Source organism: Tamandua tetradactyla, chromosome 8, assembly GCF_023851605.1.
Source record: "Tamandua tetradactyla isolate mTamTet1 chromosome 8, mTamTet1.pri, whole genome shotgun sequence".
Taxonomy (NCBI): domain Eukaryota; kingdom Metazoa; phylum Chordata; class Mammalia; order Pilosa; family Myrmecophagidae; genus Tamandua; species Tamandua tetradactyla.
Genome location: NC_135334.1, coordinates 69,044,243 through 69,058,012, shown reverse-complemented (window position 1 = coordinate 69,058,012; position 13,770 = coordinate 69,044,243). Strand labels below are relative to the sequence as shown.

Here is a 13,770-nt window from a genome sequence, read left to right as displayed (position 1 = left end):
TCAGTGGTTTTTAGTATGTTCACGAAATTGTGCATCCATCACTATCTAATTCCCAACATTTTTATCACCCCACAAAGAAACCCATATCCATTAGCCATCACTTCCATTCCTCCCTGGTCCCCAGCCCCTGGCAACCACTAATCTATTTTCTGACCTCCATGAATTTGCCTATTCTGGACATTTCATATAAGTGGAATCATACAATATGTGCCATTTTGTCTCTTGCCTCTTTCCCTTAGCATAATGTTTTCAAGATTCATCCATGTTAAACTCCTAGAGGGTTCCTAGGTCAGATAAATCCTGAAACTCAGAGGGATCAGCCCCTCCAGGATTATCAATTAATTACATCCCCCTGGGCTTTAGTGCGGACACCCCTTCTCAACATGAAAAAGTCCTATAGGTTGGGAGAAGGATTAAAGAAAAAGGAGGAGGTATAACATAGAAAATGGGATTTAACAAGCGAATATAGCTGCTGAACCACTCTATTAATATTCCTGCTAGCCTCAAGTGTTTTGGAGAAGCTAGAAGGAAAAATCTGAGATGATGGAACAGTAGCCCAGACAAACTCTGGGGTCTGTTCTGTAACTACTTGTTGAAGTGTGCTTTGAAAATCATTGTTTTTTTCTTTCTTCGTTTTGTACATATATTTTACAATAAAAAACGTTTAAAAATTAAAAAAAGATTCATCCATGTTTTAGCACGCATCATTCTTTTTTTTTTTTTTTTTTTTGTAATAGAGATAAGAGAAAACAAAAACAGTGATTCCAGTTACCAACAGGGGTAACAAGTAATGAAACCAGTAGTTCAGTTAGTAGCTTAGAGAGCCAGCTGTAACGGTCAAGTGCTGCCAGGCGCAAAGAGTGGAAGAAGTATCTGTTCTTATCAGTTTAATATTTGATACGTCTTCTATCCGAGGACAATATATTAAATGGATTTTTGGAATAGGGAGATGGAATAGGAGCTTGCCCCGTCCACTCCACGCATTGACCTGGTATTGCAGTACTTCCAGGAACGGTGCATCCCCTGTGGGGGGACATGCGTTTGTTCAAAACGTAAGCTTTAAAGTTGGTATTGTTAGGTATCTCTTCGTTTTTTCAGTCCTGATCTGTTTTTCTTTTCCTAGCTGTTCTGTTGAGGGCTTCAGGTTCTTCTGTGCTGTGTATATGCTTGACATCCTTCCTTTTTATGGCTGGGTAATATTCCACTTATGTATATACCTACTATCTTTTATTTATCCATTCATCAGTTGATGGACATTTGAGTTGTTTCCACTGTTTGACTATTGTAACTAAGGCTGCTATTTAGTTTTTGTATGAACTTGTATTTTCAGTCCTCTTGGGTATATATGCAGAGTCATACTATATGGGCCATATGGTAACTCTATGTTTAACTTTTAGGGAACTGTCAAACTATTTTCCACAGTGGCTGCACCATTTTACATACCCACCTGCAGTGTAGGAAGCTCCTAATTTTCCACATTATCATCAACACTTGCTATTATTTTTTTAAACATTTTTATTGATACACAACACACAACACAAACATTCTTAACACACACACATTCCATACATGGTATACAATCACTGGCTCACAAAATCATCACGTGGTAGTGTATTCATCACCGTGATCATTTTTTAGAACATTTGCATCACTCCAGAAAAAGAAATAAAAAGATAAAACTCATACATACCATACCCCTTACTTCTCCCTCTCACTGACCACTAGTATTTCCATCTACCCAATATATTGTAACCTCTGTGCCCCTTAGTTTTTTCTATACCCCTTCCCACTCCCTTTCATTGATCATTAGTATTTCAATCTACTCAATTTGTTTTAACATTTGTTCCCACTATTATTTATTTAATTTTTATCCATATTTTTTTTAACTCATCTGTCCATACCATAGTTAAAAGGAGCATCAGACACAAGGTTTTCACAGTTACATACTTACATTGCGAAAGATGTATCATTATACAATCATCTTCAAGAAACATGGCTACTGGAACACAGTGCTACAGTTTCAGGCATTTCCCTCCAGCCTCTCTAATACATCTGAAACAAAAAAGGTGATATCTATATAATGCATAAGAATAACCTCCAAGATAATCTCTCGACTCTGTTTGAAATCTATCAGCCACTGACACTTTATTTTCTCTCATTTCTCTCTTCCCCCTTTCAGTTGAGAAGGTTTTCTCAATCCCTTAGTGCTGAGTCCCAGCTCATTCTAGGATTTCTGTCCCACACTGCCCAGGAGGTTTATACCCCTCGGAGTCATGTCCCACGTAGACAGGGGGAGGGCAGTGAGTTTGTTTGCTTCATTGGCTGAGAGAGAGCGGCCACATCTGAGCAACAAAAGAAGTTCTCTGGGAGTGACTCTAAGGCCTAATATTAGTAGGCTTAGCCTATCCTTTGCAGGGATAAGTTTCATATGAACAAACCCCAAGATTGAGGGCTCTGCCTATTGATTTGGTTGTCCCCACTGCTTGTGAGAATATGAGGTATTCTCCAAATGGGGAAGTTGAATCCTCACCCTTTCTCACCATTGCTCCAAGGGGACTTTGCAAATTCTTCTTTATCCACCCCAACATCTTATTAGTGCCTGTTTTGTTGATTATAGCCATCTTGGTGTGTGTGAAGTGGTATCTCATTGTGGTTTTAGTTTGCATTTCCTTACTGCCTAATGATGTTGCGCTTCTTTTCCTGTGCTTATTGTCCAGTTGAAAATCTCCTTTGGAGAAATGTCTATTCAGGTCCTCTGGCTTTTTTTAAGTTGTATCATTGGCCCTTTTGTTGTTGAGTTATTAGAGTTCTTTAACAGACGGGATATTAGAGCCTTACCAGATACGTTATTTGCAAATACTCTCTCCCATTTTGTAGGTTGTCTTTTCTTACTTTCTTAATAGTGTCTTTTGAGACACAAAAGTTTTGAATTTTGATGATTCCAATTTCTTTTTTTCTTTGGTTGCTTGTGTTTTTGGTGTCATAACTAAAAAACCATTGTCTAATTCAAGGATATGAAGATTTATGATTATGTTTTCTTCTAAAGGCCTTATAGTTTCAGCTCTTGTGTTTAGACCTTTGATTCATTTTTGAGTTAAATTTTGTATATGGTGTGAGGTAGGAGTCCAACTTCATTTGTTTTCAGGTGGCTCTCCAGTTGTCCCAGCACTATTTGTTGAAAAGGCCATTCTTTGTTTTGGCACCCACTGAATTGTCTTGGCACCCTTGTTGAAAGTCAACTGACCATAAATATATGGGTCTGTTTACACAAACACCTTTTCCGTGACATTCAGGAAGTGAGTTTACGGTAGGGTCCACATAATACGTGAGAGGTGTTACGGGGGGTGAGGTGAAATCTGCAGTCCTGTAGACCCACATTTCACATCTCTGTGACTGCAACCCCAGGTAAGTAAGTCATTTCATTTTGTCTCTTAAGAAGTGACACATCATACTGAATATATTCTCATGGTAAAGCATTCCGCAAGGTGAATGCCCCTGAACCTCAATTTCCTGCTTTGTCCAGCCTAAGCCCCAGATCTGGTGTGAGGCCACCAGTGAGAGCAGAGGGTAGCAGAAAGATGAGAAAAGTATTCCTGGTGGGGCCAAGGGTCCCAGCCATGGCCGGGAGGCTGGAGAGTGATGTGGGGGTACAGTGAGCAGCCTGCAGGCCAGGAGGTAGCATTGAAAGGCTGCCTTTCTTGTCCTCCAGTTGGTGGAAAAAACAAAAGACTGGCGCCTGAGTCACAGCACAGCTCAGAAGACACCTCCCACGTCCCCCTCGGGAGGCTCGTGGTAGAGAGGCCCAGCCAGGCCGCCCAGCCACGGGGCTGGTAGGAGCAGGCCCCACGTGACTCCACTGGCTCCACTCAGGTCTGGGGGTAGGGAGGCAGTGGCTGGAGGGCAAGGTGGCTGGGTTCAGCGGGAGGGCTTTGGTTCCCTGCTTTGTTTGTGTGTAAGTGAGCAAGGCCTGCTCAGAGTCTGAGAGAAAAAAGCGTAAAGGGAAGGGAAGGGGAAACCGACATTGTTGAGTGCGTACTTTTTGCCAGAGGGTTCTTTTACAGCCACCCAGAGAAACAAGGGTTTTGAGGATCATCCTCATTTTATGGCACGGGAAACTGGCTCAGAAAGCAGCATCCATACAGCGAGCAGGTAACAGGGTTAGGGTTTGAGCTCACTTCCATCTGTCCTGAAGCGCATGATTTTCTTATAATGCCAAACTACCCTAGGGAAAAAAAGCGGAAAAGAGAAGGAAGGCGAGATAGAGAGAGGTCCAGCAGAGGGAGAGAGTCACACCAAAGGAAAACAAAGAGAGACAAAACGTCAAAAACAAGAGTGGAAAGAGTGTGAGGCTCAGGCCCCGGCCGAGGCCTGCAGCGGGTCCGCAGGGAGCAGCCGAGGGCGGGACGGGGATGGCCGGAAACTGGCTCACTGAACCTGCAGCCAAGAACCGTGTTTGGCCCGAGAGCGGGTGGAAAAGCTCTCACCTCCAGATATTGACGCGCCGGGAGCTTGCATGGTGGGGGGCAGGGTCTGCCTAGGAGGAGGGCGGCAAGGCCAGATGGCGGGGGGCTGCCAAGCATGGCTCTTCTCACATCTGCGAGCTCCCGTCACTGCTCTGGCCGCGCAGGCTGGCAAATCCTTGCTCCTGGCCATGCAGAGCAGCAGGGCTGGAAGTCGGGAGGGAGGGAGGGATGACCGGACTGTCCTGGAATGCTGCTTGTTCTTAAAGTGGCCTGTAAACAGGGTGGCTGCCCAGTTTATTGTCTAAACTGGGGCACTGTTGAGACTGAAAGGGGACACAAGGCATACACTTATATGTGTGGGCCCCCGGCCTCTAACGCCCTGCACGATGGGGCAGAGCCTGTCGCTGCCTCAGCCTTTTCCCAGCTCTCAGAGCTTCATCCACATGGGCCTTCGCCTTGTCTGGAATCCCGCAGCCCCACGCCATCACCCGCATCTCTTGGTACTCCTTCACTGTCCCTGCTTGCCCTCAAAACTCAGCTCAAGTAAGGCCAGTCGCCTTTAACTATTCAAAACATTGTGTGCTTTTCCTTTGTGACACTGATCACAATCGCAATAATGAAATAAATTCCTGATTGTGTATTTGAGTGTTTAAAGTCGGCCTCCCTCCGGAAGGGCAGGGCTGGGCCTGACTTGTCCGTGCTTGTAAACTGAACACCCAGTCCAATGGTCCAGTGTCCTAACACATAAAAGGAAAATTCAACTCCCGAGTTTCCCCGAACTGCCGCAGAGCTGCGTGTCCACCTTTGCCCCTTTTGGTTCTTTTCTATACAAGGAACGGCAAGGAAGGAGCTAGTCCTAAAGGAAATAACCTCCTGGGTACAATGTGTTCCTCTGATTTCTTCCAGACTCTGAGCTCCTACAGGGAGGGACTGCATCCCCTCTTCTTCTCTTTTTCAGCCTCTAGACTAGATTTGGGCCTGAAAGCCTAGATTTGGGCCTGAAATGAGAGCTCAGATTGGACTTAGTGACTGGTGATCACAATGTTGAATATCAGTGTGATGGATCATAGAGAGTCAGCACTGGAAGGAACCCAACAAATCATGACATAACACGAAAATGCTGAGTCCAGACCCCAGGATGTTATAAGCACGATAAATATCAGTGTTCCTTCCTTTAGAGGTCATCTCCTCCAACCACCTTATTTTTTTATTAGCTTCATTAAGTATACAATTCAGTAGTTTTTAGTATATTCACTAAGTTGTTAAAGTTGTGTCACCACCATCTAACTCCAGAACATTTTCAATACCCAAAAAGAAGCTCCATAACCAATGGCAGTTACTCCCCCCTTTTCTCCTCTCCCAGCCCCTGGCAACCCCCAACTATCATATTTTAAAGACGAGGGAACTCGAGGCCCAGAATGCAGCAGGGCCGTATCCAAGGCCCTGTGGCCAGTCAGGGGCAGAGCCAGGGGGAGAGCCCAGGCCTCCAACACTCCCGGGGGCTGGGATCCGGCAGCAGGTCTGGGCTCTCGCTGCAGTGCCTGACAGTAGGGGCATTTAGAAAAGGCCTGCTGACTTTAGAACAGGTAAGACATGACTGTGCCACGGGCCAGGATTGCCTTTAACGGTCCCCAGCCTGTCCAAGCCCAGCACAGAGCTGAGAGCTTTGGAAGTGGAGGAGAGACACTTAGGAACTGTTTCCCACTCGGACCTTGCCTTCTACAATAGCCAATGGCCTTTTATAGCTGGCAATGCCCTTTCCCCAAATGGCCACGTGGCCTGCCCCTCACCTCTGCCAGGGCATCCTCAAAGGCCCCCTTTTCAGTGAGACCTGCCCTGACCCCCTTATTTAAAATGGGAAACAGCCCCCCTAGGCCTCCCCACTGGGGTTCCCTCTCTGCCCCGCAGATGGATTTTTACTCCATAGCACTTATCACCGTCTGATATACTGTATCATTTACATCTTCACCAGTTAGTCGTTACTTTTATTGTCTGTCTTCCACCTCTAAAATGTCAGCTCCATGAGGGCAAACCAACACATTGGTTTGTTTTGCTCACTGCTCTACCCCAACTGCTAGAACTATGCCTGCTCTATAGAAGATGTTTGGTAAATGAATGAATGAATAAACGAATAGCTGTTATTCCATGTGGTTCTCCAATAGTCAGGGAAGGGGTTTTGACTATCTGCCTGGTTATAGAGGGCACAGCTGAGAGAGGTCGTCTGTGAACTAGGGGCACGGCACTGTCACCTCACATCCTGGTCCTGCCAGGGGAGGCTGGAGTGGGGTCTAGGTGGGCATGAAGGAACAGGGACCAGACTTCCCGGGCTTGCCTTTTAGGACCCCAGAGATCAGTTAACTGACGAATCCAAACTTGACTCCTTCCTGCAGTGATTTAGCAGGGTTCACATTTCATGCTTTAGTCAAAAGGGAAAAAGAAAGCTGGTGGAGGATAGGGAAAGCAGTCTGTTTTTACAATGGCCTTAGCTCTATGAACTCCAATATGGAAATGGCTGTCCATGATGTCATGGGCCCCAAAGTCTTCTGGGCAGCATTACTGACACATCATAGGGTGGCCTGGGCCCAGGATGCTCCTCTTTCCAGAGCTAGTGAGTGACACAGGCAGGCAGTACCTCTGTCCCCAAGCCTGGACCAGATGCTCCAAGCCAGGATAGAACCAGGTATTGGGCACACAGAGGACAGACTCGGCTCATAGCCCAGTTGAGTGCCCTGCTCTATGTCATCCAAAGCACTTTCATATCCACCTGCCTTGGGATCTATGGCAGACCTGAAAAATGCAGAGAGCAAGCACTCTTATCTGTCATTCCATGGGGGAGCATAGCTCAGGGTGGGGTAGTGCCCTGTCCTGGTCACACAGCTGTGAGTGGTGGCGGGCTTGAACTCTGTCGTCTGATTCTAAATCCTATGGTTCACTTAGGAGAGGAAGCACAGTCTTTGCCCAAATGAAGATGACAGTCTGAGACAGGCTGTGGGGAAACCACTTCATCATTTTCCAGCTGAAAAAATCAAGGCTCAGAGAGGAACAGGGACTTGCCCAAGGTCACACAGCCAATCAGCAGACCAGGAGGGGCTGGATGTAGTCTCTGGATTCCTGGCTGGGAGTTGTTTTCCACTATATCCTGCACTTAAACAGTTCCATTCAGGCGGAAGCTCTGCTGCTCCGGAAGAGACGCCAGGCCTTCCCAGAATCCGGTCTAAGAATGTCTTCCAAGACCTGCTGTCAAGGCTTATTCCTCAGGGAACAGCTGTTGGCAAAAGGAGATGAAGTATTGATTATGGCTGGAGCTGGGGGGAGGGTGACTTAGGACTAGGGGAAGAGAAGGGGTGGGGAAAGGCAGTGGAAGTTTCTATGAAAAACAAACCAAAGGTGTATTTATTTATTTTTGCTTGCTGGTTATCTGTATTTTCCAATTTTCCTACAGTTATATAATTAATTTTTCAAAATTGGAAGTGATAAAGTGTTTAGTGGGAATGGTTTGGACATTCAGTGCTATCTCAGTTCTGACCGAGCAGCTGACCATCCGTGTGAACTTGGGCGCGTTCCCTACCCTCCTTGCGCCTTGTTAGAAATGTCAGTAAGAAGGTTGCCCTGTGGGAGGTAAATGAATGGAAAGGCCCCTGGTGCAGGAAAACAGCTCTGTCCAGCCTGGTCATCAGGGATGTTAACCCATCTAAAGAAAGAATACAGCAATCAAGAAGTGAGGCATCCAGAGAAAAGTCAAGACTCAGAGAAGCCCTCGTTGATCGTAAGTACGTCCAGCACTGTCCAGAAAGTGAGAGATGTCGAGGGCCGCGTGCACCCCTGTCTGCACAGAGGCCCTCCTTGCTGGGCTGGAGGTGGTCCATCAGGCTCCACCAAGGTCTGTGTGAGCAGCCTCTGGACCAGTTCCCCTTGCCCTTTTGCTCCGAGTTCAGCTTCCCTGACACCTGGACCCCGGAGGGTGGAAGACTGGGAAGAGGATAAGAAAGGGAGGTGGCTTCAGGTCAGTCATGACAGCGTTGGGAGGAGGCATCCATCTTGAGTGACACAGGTGTTCTGAGAAAGGTCAGTGTCAGGACCTGCTAGCTGAGGGCCAGACTCCAGGCTGGTCATTTACCCAGAGCCTTTCTCCCACTGAAGGATTAAATATTTTCATATGTGTACGGTGTTTTGAACAGCGCCTGACTTGAAGAAAGTGGTCAATAAAAATTGCTCAATGAAACTGACCATGGCTTGTCTGGAGACAGGGTGGGGCAGTGGGAGGTGAGTACAGAGAGGGAGGGGAGACTCAGTTCTGGCCTAACCACCCCGTGGGAGCCCCTGAAGCTGTAAGGCTCAGCAGCACCTATTCTCTTGCCTCAGAGGACACCCAGCATGACAGTCTCTGCCACTTATGGGTACTGAGAAAGCACCAAGCTCACTCTTCTGCTATGGTGACACCTTCTGGTTCTTCCCTCCCAGCCATACGCTGGTCTCAAGGCCTAAGGGAGGCATCATGGTTCCCATCCCTGAATCATCTTCCCACCCACTGCCCATCACTCAGCTCCCACCAGCCCTGGGATGGATCTCAGCGGCCAGGAATCCTAGGCAGTCGGAGATCTCAGAATGTCAGGGCTGGAAGGCCTTCAGTGTGTGCCTTGCTTGCTCCTCCCTTAATGCACAGACGGGGAAACTGAGGCCCAAAGAAGGAAAGTGACCCCTTCTGTTTGCATACAGTGAGTCATGTCTGGGCTGGGGCTGAGGCCAGGCCTGGACTCGCACCTGGTGCTGTCTCCCAGCCTCCTCTGCTCTCCAGGGGTCCCCAGAGGCTGCTCCGGAGATGGCAACCCCCTCCTGCCGTGCGCCATGGCCACACTTCACCTGGTCTTCGTTTTCTCCATCCTTCCCGTGTCTCTGTCTTGGGTAATTCTCACTAAGCGTGGTCAGGCTCCTGGGAGCAGGCAGCTAATGAGCTTCAGATGCTCGGGCCAAACGCGGTTGCACGACAGGATGCTCAGATGCTTGTACTCGTTGCCGAGGCCTGGCCGGCAGCACCGAGAGGATGCCTCCTCTCCCCATTCACAGGTTCCTTAACTTCTGACTTGGACATGGCAGGTGCTAGCGTTTAACCCCAGAAACCCTGGTCAGGGTGGCTGTCTGGAAAAGGCAGGGAAGCTAGAGTACAAATGCGTTTTGATCATTTGGGAATTTACTTCTTTCAAATCTTTTCTGGGTCCCAAGCTGGTGTTTCCACTGAGGTTGTATAAGGGAAAGGGGAAGGAGGGGCCAGGCAAAATCCCTTGAGGGACTGGAGAAAAAATATGGAACTATTAAACCTTCCCACCTGGGAAACCCCTTATCTCTCAAACACTAGGGACTCCCAAGTTAACAGGCCTTGATCTTGAGACTTGCTCTTATGAAACTGATTTCTGTAGCAGAGAAGCTAAGACTACCTATAATTATGACAAAGAATTACTTCCAGAGACCCTCTTTGGTTGCTCAGATGTGGCCTCTCGAAGTCCAATTCTGCAAATGAAACCATTACCCTCCCTGCTCTGTGGGGCATGATGTGCAGGGGTGTGAGTCTCCCTGGCAATGTGAGACATGATGTCCAGGGATGAGCCTGGTCCTGCCACTGTGGGATCGACAATGACTGTGGGATCGACAATGACTTCCTGACCAAAAGGGGAAAAAGAAATGTAACAAAACAAGATATCAGTGGCTAAGAGAGTTCAAATAGAGTGGAGATGCTATTCTGGAGGCTACTCTTATGTGCACTTCAGCTAGATATTGCCAATTGCCATAGTTTGCCAACCCCCAAACAATGTCATTCTTCTTAACCCTAAAGAAGACCCACGGCTCTATCTGAGATCCTACAAAAGTTGCATGCACTAAGATGTCTTTTCAGAAACCTAAAACCTTAAGATGGTTCCTAGGCTAGATAAGTCCTGAAACCCAGAGGGGCCAGATTCTCCAAGAACATCAGCCAGTTCTATCCCTTTATCCCATGTTGTCTCACCTCTTTTCAACATGAAAACAGTTAGAATGGACATAACCCAAATGTTCCTAAGGATATGGAGAAGGATCAAAGGAGAAGGGGGAGGTATAAAAGGGAAGTTAGCATTTAACAAATGGGTATGACTACTGAATCATTACATTGATATTTCTTTTTAGTCTCCAGTGTCTTGGAGTGGCTAGAAGGAAAAACCTGAAACATTGGAGCCAACCCACACTAAACTTTGAAATCTGTTTTCTAACTACTTGTTAAAATGTATTTTGAAATTTATTGCTTTTATGTATATCTTATTGTCAGATTTCACTATTAAAAAATATTAAAAAGAGAGAGAGGGCCAGGCCACTTGCTGATGGCCACTTCTGTGCATGCTTTGTGCTAGTTGCAGATGCCACCTTCTCCAGCCCTCAAAGGAACCTTGCGAGGTTTGAATTGTCACCACCACTTTTCAGATAAGGAAGCTGAGGCTCAGAGAAGTGAGGTGACTTGCCCGAGGTCACACAGACACTGAGTTGCCAAACTGGGGTTTCAGCCCACTTCTGTTAGAGCCCACACATTGCCCTGCAACAAGCTGGGATGTTTCCAGAACTCTAGGATGGTAATTGTGGTCTCAAATCTGCATGAATGGTGAGGGCCTGTAGGCTGCACTGGGCCTTCAGACACTGAGGTTGTCTGTGCTCTGACTCACTCCTTGATTTTGAGAAGGCAGCAGACAGCACCTTCACGAAACGGGGCTCATCATCTCATGCTCGGGTGAAGTCATGCGAACTGCCTGCCAATCATTATGTCCTCAGCCATGCCTGGAACACACTCTGGGAGGCAGATGCTCTGCTGGGGGCTTTCCATTTGTTCGCTGTTAAGAGCTTGTACTCTCGAGCTCTGCTGCTTACTAGCTATGTAATTCTTGGCAAATTACTTCACCTCGATGAGCCTCTATTTCCTCATCTCTGAAATGAGGATAATATTAGCTCCTATCTCATTGGGTTGCTGTGAAATTAGATGTTGGTACATGGAAAAGGCTTAGAAGGATGCCTGGCATAGGGAACACACCCAGCACCTGTGTTAGCTCATATTGAGGGTCATCCTTGTGAGGTGGATGTTGTCATTTACCCTAAAGAACAGATGTGGAAACTGAGGAAAGGCAGTGCAAAGGTTCTCAAATTTGGTATGCCTCACCTGGAGGGCCTGTTAAAGTACAGAGGGCTGTGTTCCTCTCCCAGAGTGACTGGTTCAGTAGGGCTAGTTTGGGGCCTGAGAATCTGCATTCCTAGCTCTGAGATGCTGCCGACGCTGCTGGACTAGGGAACATACTTCAAGAACCATGCCCTCATGACCCCAACGTGGGTCCTTTTAAGCCAGAGCCAGCTCGGACCAGTAAGAGTAGAAGCTCAAATAATCTGGTGTGTGAATAAGCGAGTGGCTGATTTCAGAGATCAGAAATGACACTGGGCATGGTTCCCAACTCCCTGTTGGACCCTGAGCAAGTCACTTCTTCCCTGCGGACTCGGTTTCCTCCTCTGTAAAACGGGGGTAATGTCAATCCTCTCAGAGCCCCACGGGGATGAAAAGGGTCCTGTGCATAAAAGCCCCCCTACGACTCTCACCGGCAGCCCAAATGGCAAGGGTGGTCTCGGTGGAAGGCCACAGGCTCTGGGGGTTCACTAGCAGCCTGGTGTTGCCCTGGCACTTCCTGCCTTCCTCACCGGGCCCCCGCCGCTGTGGCTGCTCCCCTTCCGTCTTCCTGAAACCTGAATTCGGAAGCCCAGGGCACACTGTCCCCCTCGGCCGATGGTGCCGCGTGCTTGCTATGGCCACCAGCTGCATAAAGGGGCCTGTGTTCCGGCTGCTCACCTCCCACCGTGTGCCCAGTGGTTTTCTATTTCAGTTGCTGTAAAAATATCACCTTTGATCTCAGCTTGTGGCCCTTAAAAAAAAAAAAGAAAAAACCACCAACAGGCTGGGTTTTCATTCTGCCCTGGCCCCTCCTCCCTCTCACCTCAGTCACCCCCCCAGCACCCCCCCTCGCCATTCTCCCCCGACTCATCCTCCTATTGATGACCAGCACCTAGCGGGGGCCCAAAGCGCCTCAGGAATCCATCGTCGGTCAGCCCTGCCTAGGCTGGCCCTTATTTCTCTGCGTGTCTCCCGCCAGTTCCCAGCATGGGGCTGTTTGCTGAATGAATAGGATAAATGAGGGTAGGTGTGGAGAAAGCCTGCCCTCGCCCCTCCTCCCTCTCCCCCTGCCCCTTCCCTTCTGCTCTGTGGGCCAAGACTCTCCAGGATTTCCCTCGTGGCTGGATCCAGGCTGTTTCTGCAGCCGCTGTCAAGTGCATGGTATCAATCATAGCCCTGCATCTGTGAAACCTCGCGCTCTTCAGGGTAGAGTGAGAGCAGCTCGTGGGGCCTGAATATTTCAATCACATCATCTATTCTGCTCATCAGAGCCCCGATTTGCCTGAAGGAGTGGCTTTCAGGCCTGAAGGTTCTATTTGTGTCTCCCACCCCCCGCCCCACGTACACAACACACACACCATTGCCTTTTTCCTTTCTGCAAGCTCTTGAGAGATGCACCCACCCCAATGGTCCCCAAGCCTCTGGCCTCTGCACTGACCTTCCCAAGACAGTCCTCAGCCTATATGCTCCAGGCTAAGGCCTCCGAGCTGGAAGCCCTTCTGGTTGGAAAGTTGTTGTACCTCTGACTCATACCAAGCTTTGAACTATTGTGACATTTTTCTTTGGTTTCAGCAAAATGCCCCCACTGACAAATACATCTCCACATACTGTCTGTTCTGGCCTTGTGCGGACACAGCCACTGCCCTCCTTCAGGGATCTCCCACCTCCTGCCAGTCCGGACACAGATGTGTGCAGGGGTCAGGCAACCAGGGTGATGGGGAGCACAGGAGCTGTGGACACCCGGAGTAGGCCCTGACCCATCTCGGGGCACAAGGGAAGGGCTGCCTTGAAGCGGTGACGCTGGTGCAGAAATGTCAAGGCTGGGAACTTGCAGGAAGCTGCCCACTGATAGAATGGGCTGCTATCCATCTCCCCATGGCCTGGGATGTCTTGTGGACTGAGGAGTCAGGGCTAGGGTGGCAGGTCAAGAGCTCAGCTATGTCCAGGGCATGGGGAGCCACTGCCGGGTTTGAGGCATGAGTGAGGGTGTGTGGACCGTCCGTGAGGGGGGCCCCACTGGGCCGGTGGAGAGCCTGGGTAGAGGAGGTGAGGTCCTGGGTGTGTACAGGCCACAGTCGCATTTAGTTCCAACCACAGCAGGCCAGGGCCCAGACTGAGCTCCTCACAGAGCAGCCCGCAGCC

The 13,770-nt window shown here is 48.6% G+C and overlaps 1 non-coding gene across 1 annotated transcript; it reads left to right on the top strand.

Annotated features, from left to right (window-relative positions):
• The first annotated feature begins 840 nt into the window (after positions 1–840).
• LOC143645435 (U2 spliceosomal RNA) lies at positions 841–1,025 on the top strand. The gene has a single exon (XR_013157144.1). It is a non-coding gene; the product is annotated as a U2 spliceosomal RNA (small nuclear RNA).
• The last annotated feature ends 12,745 nt before the right edge of the window (positions 1,026–13,770 follow it).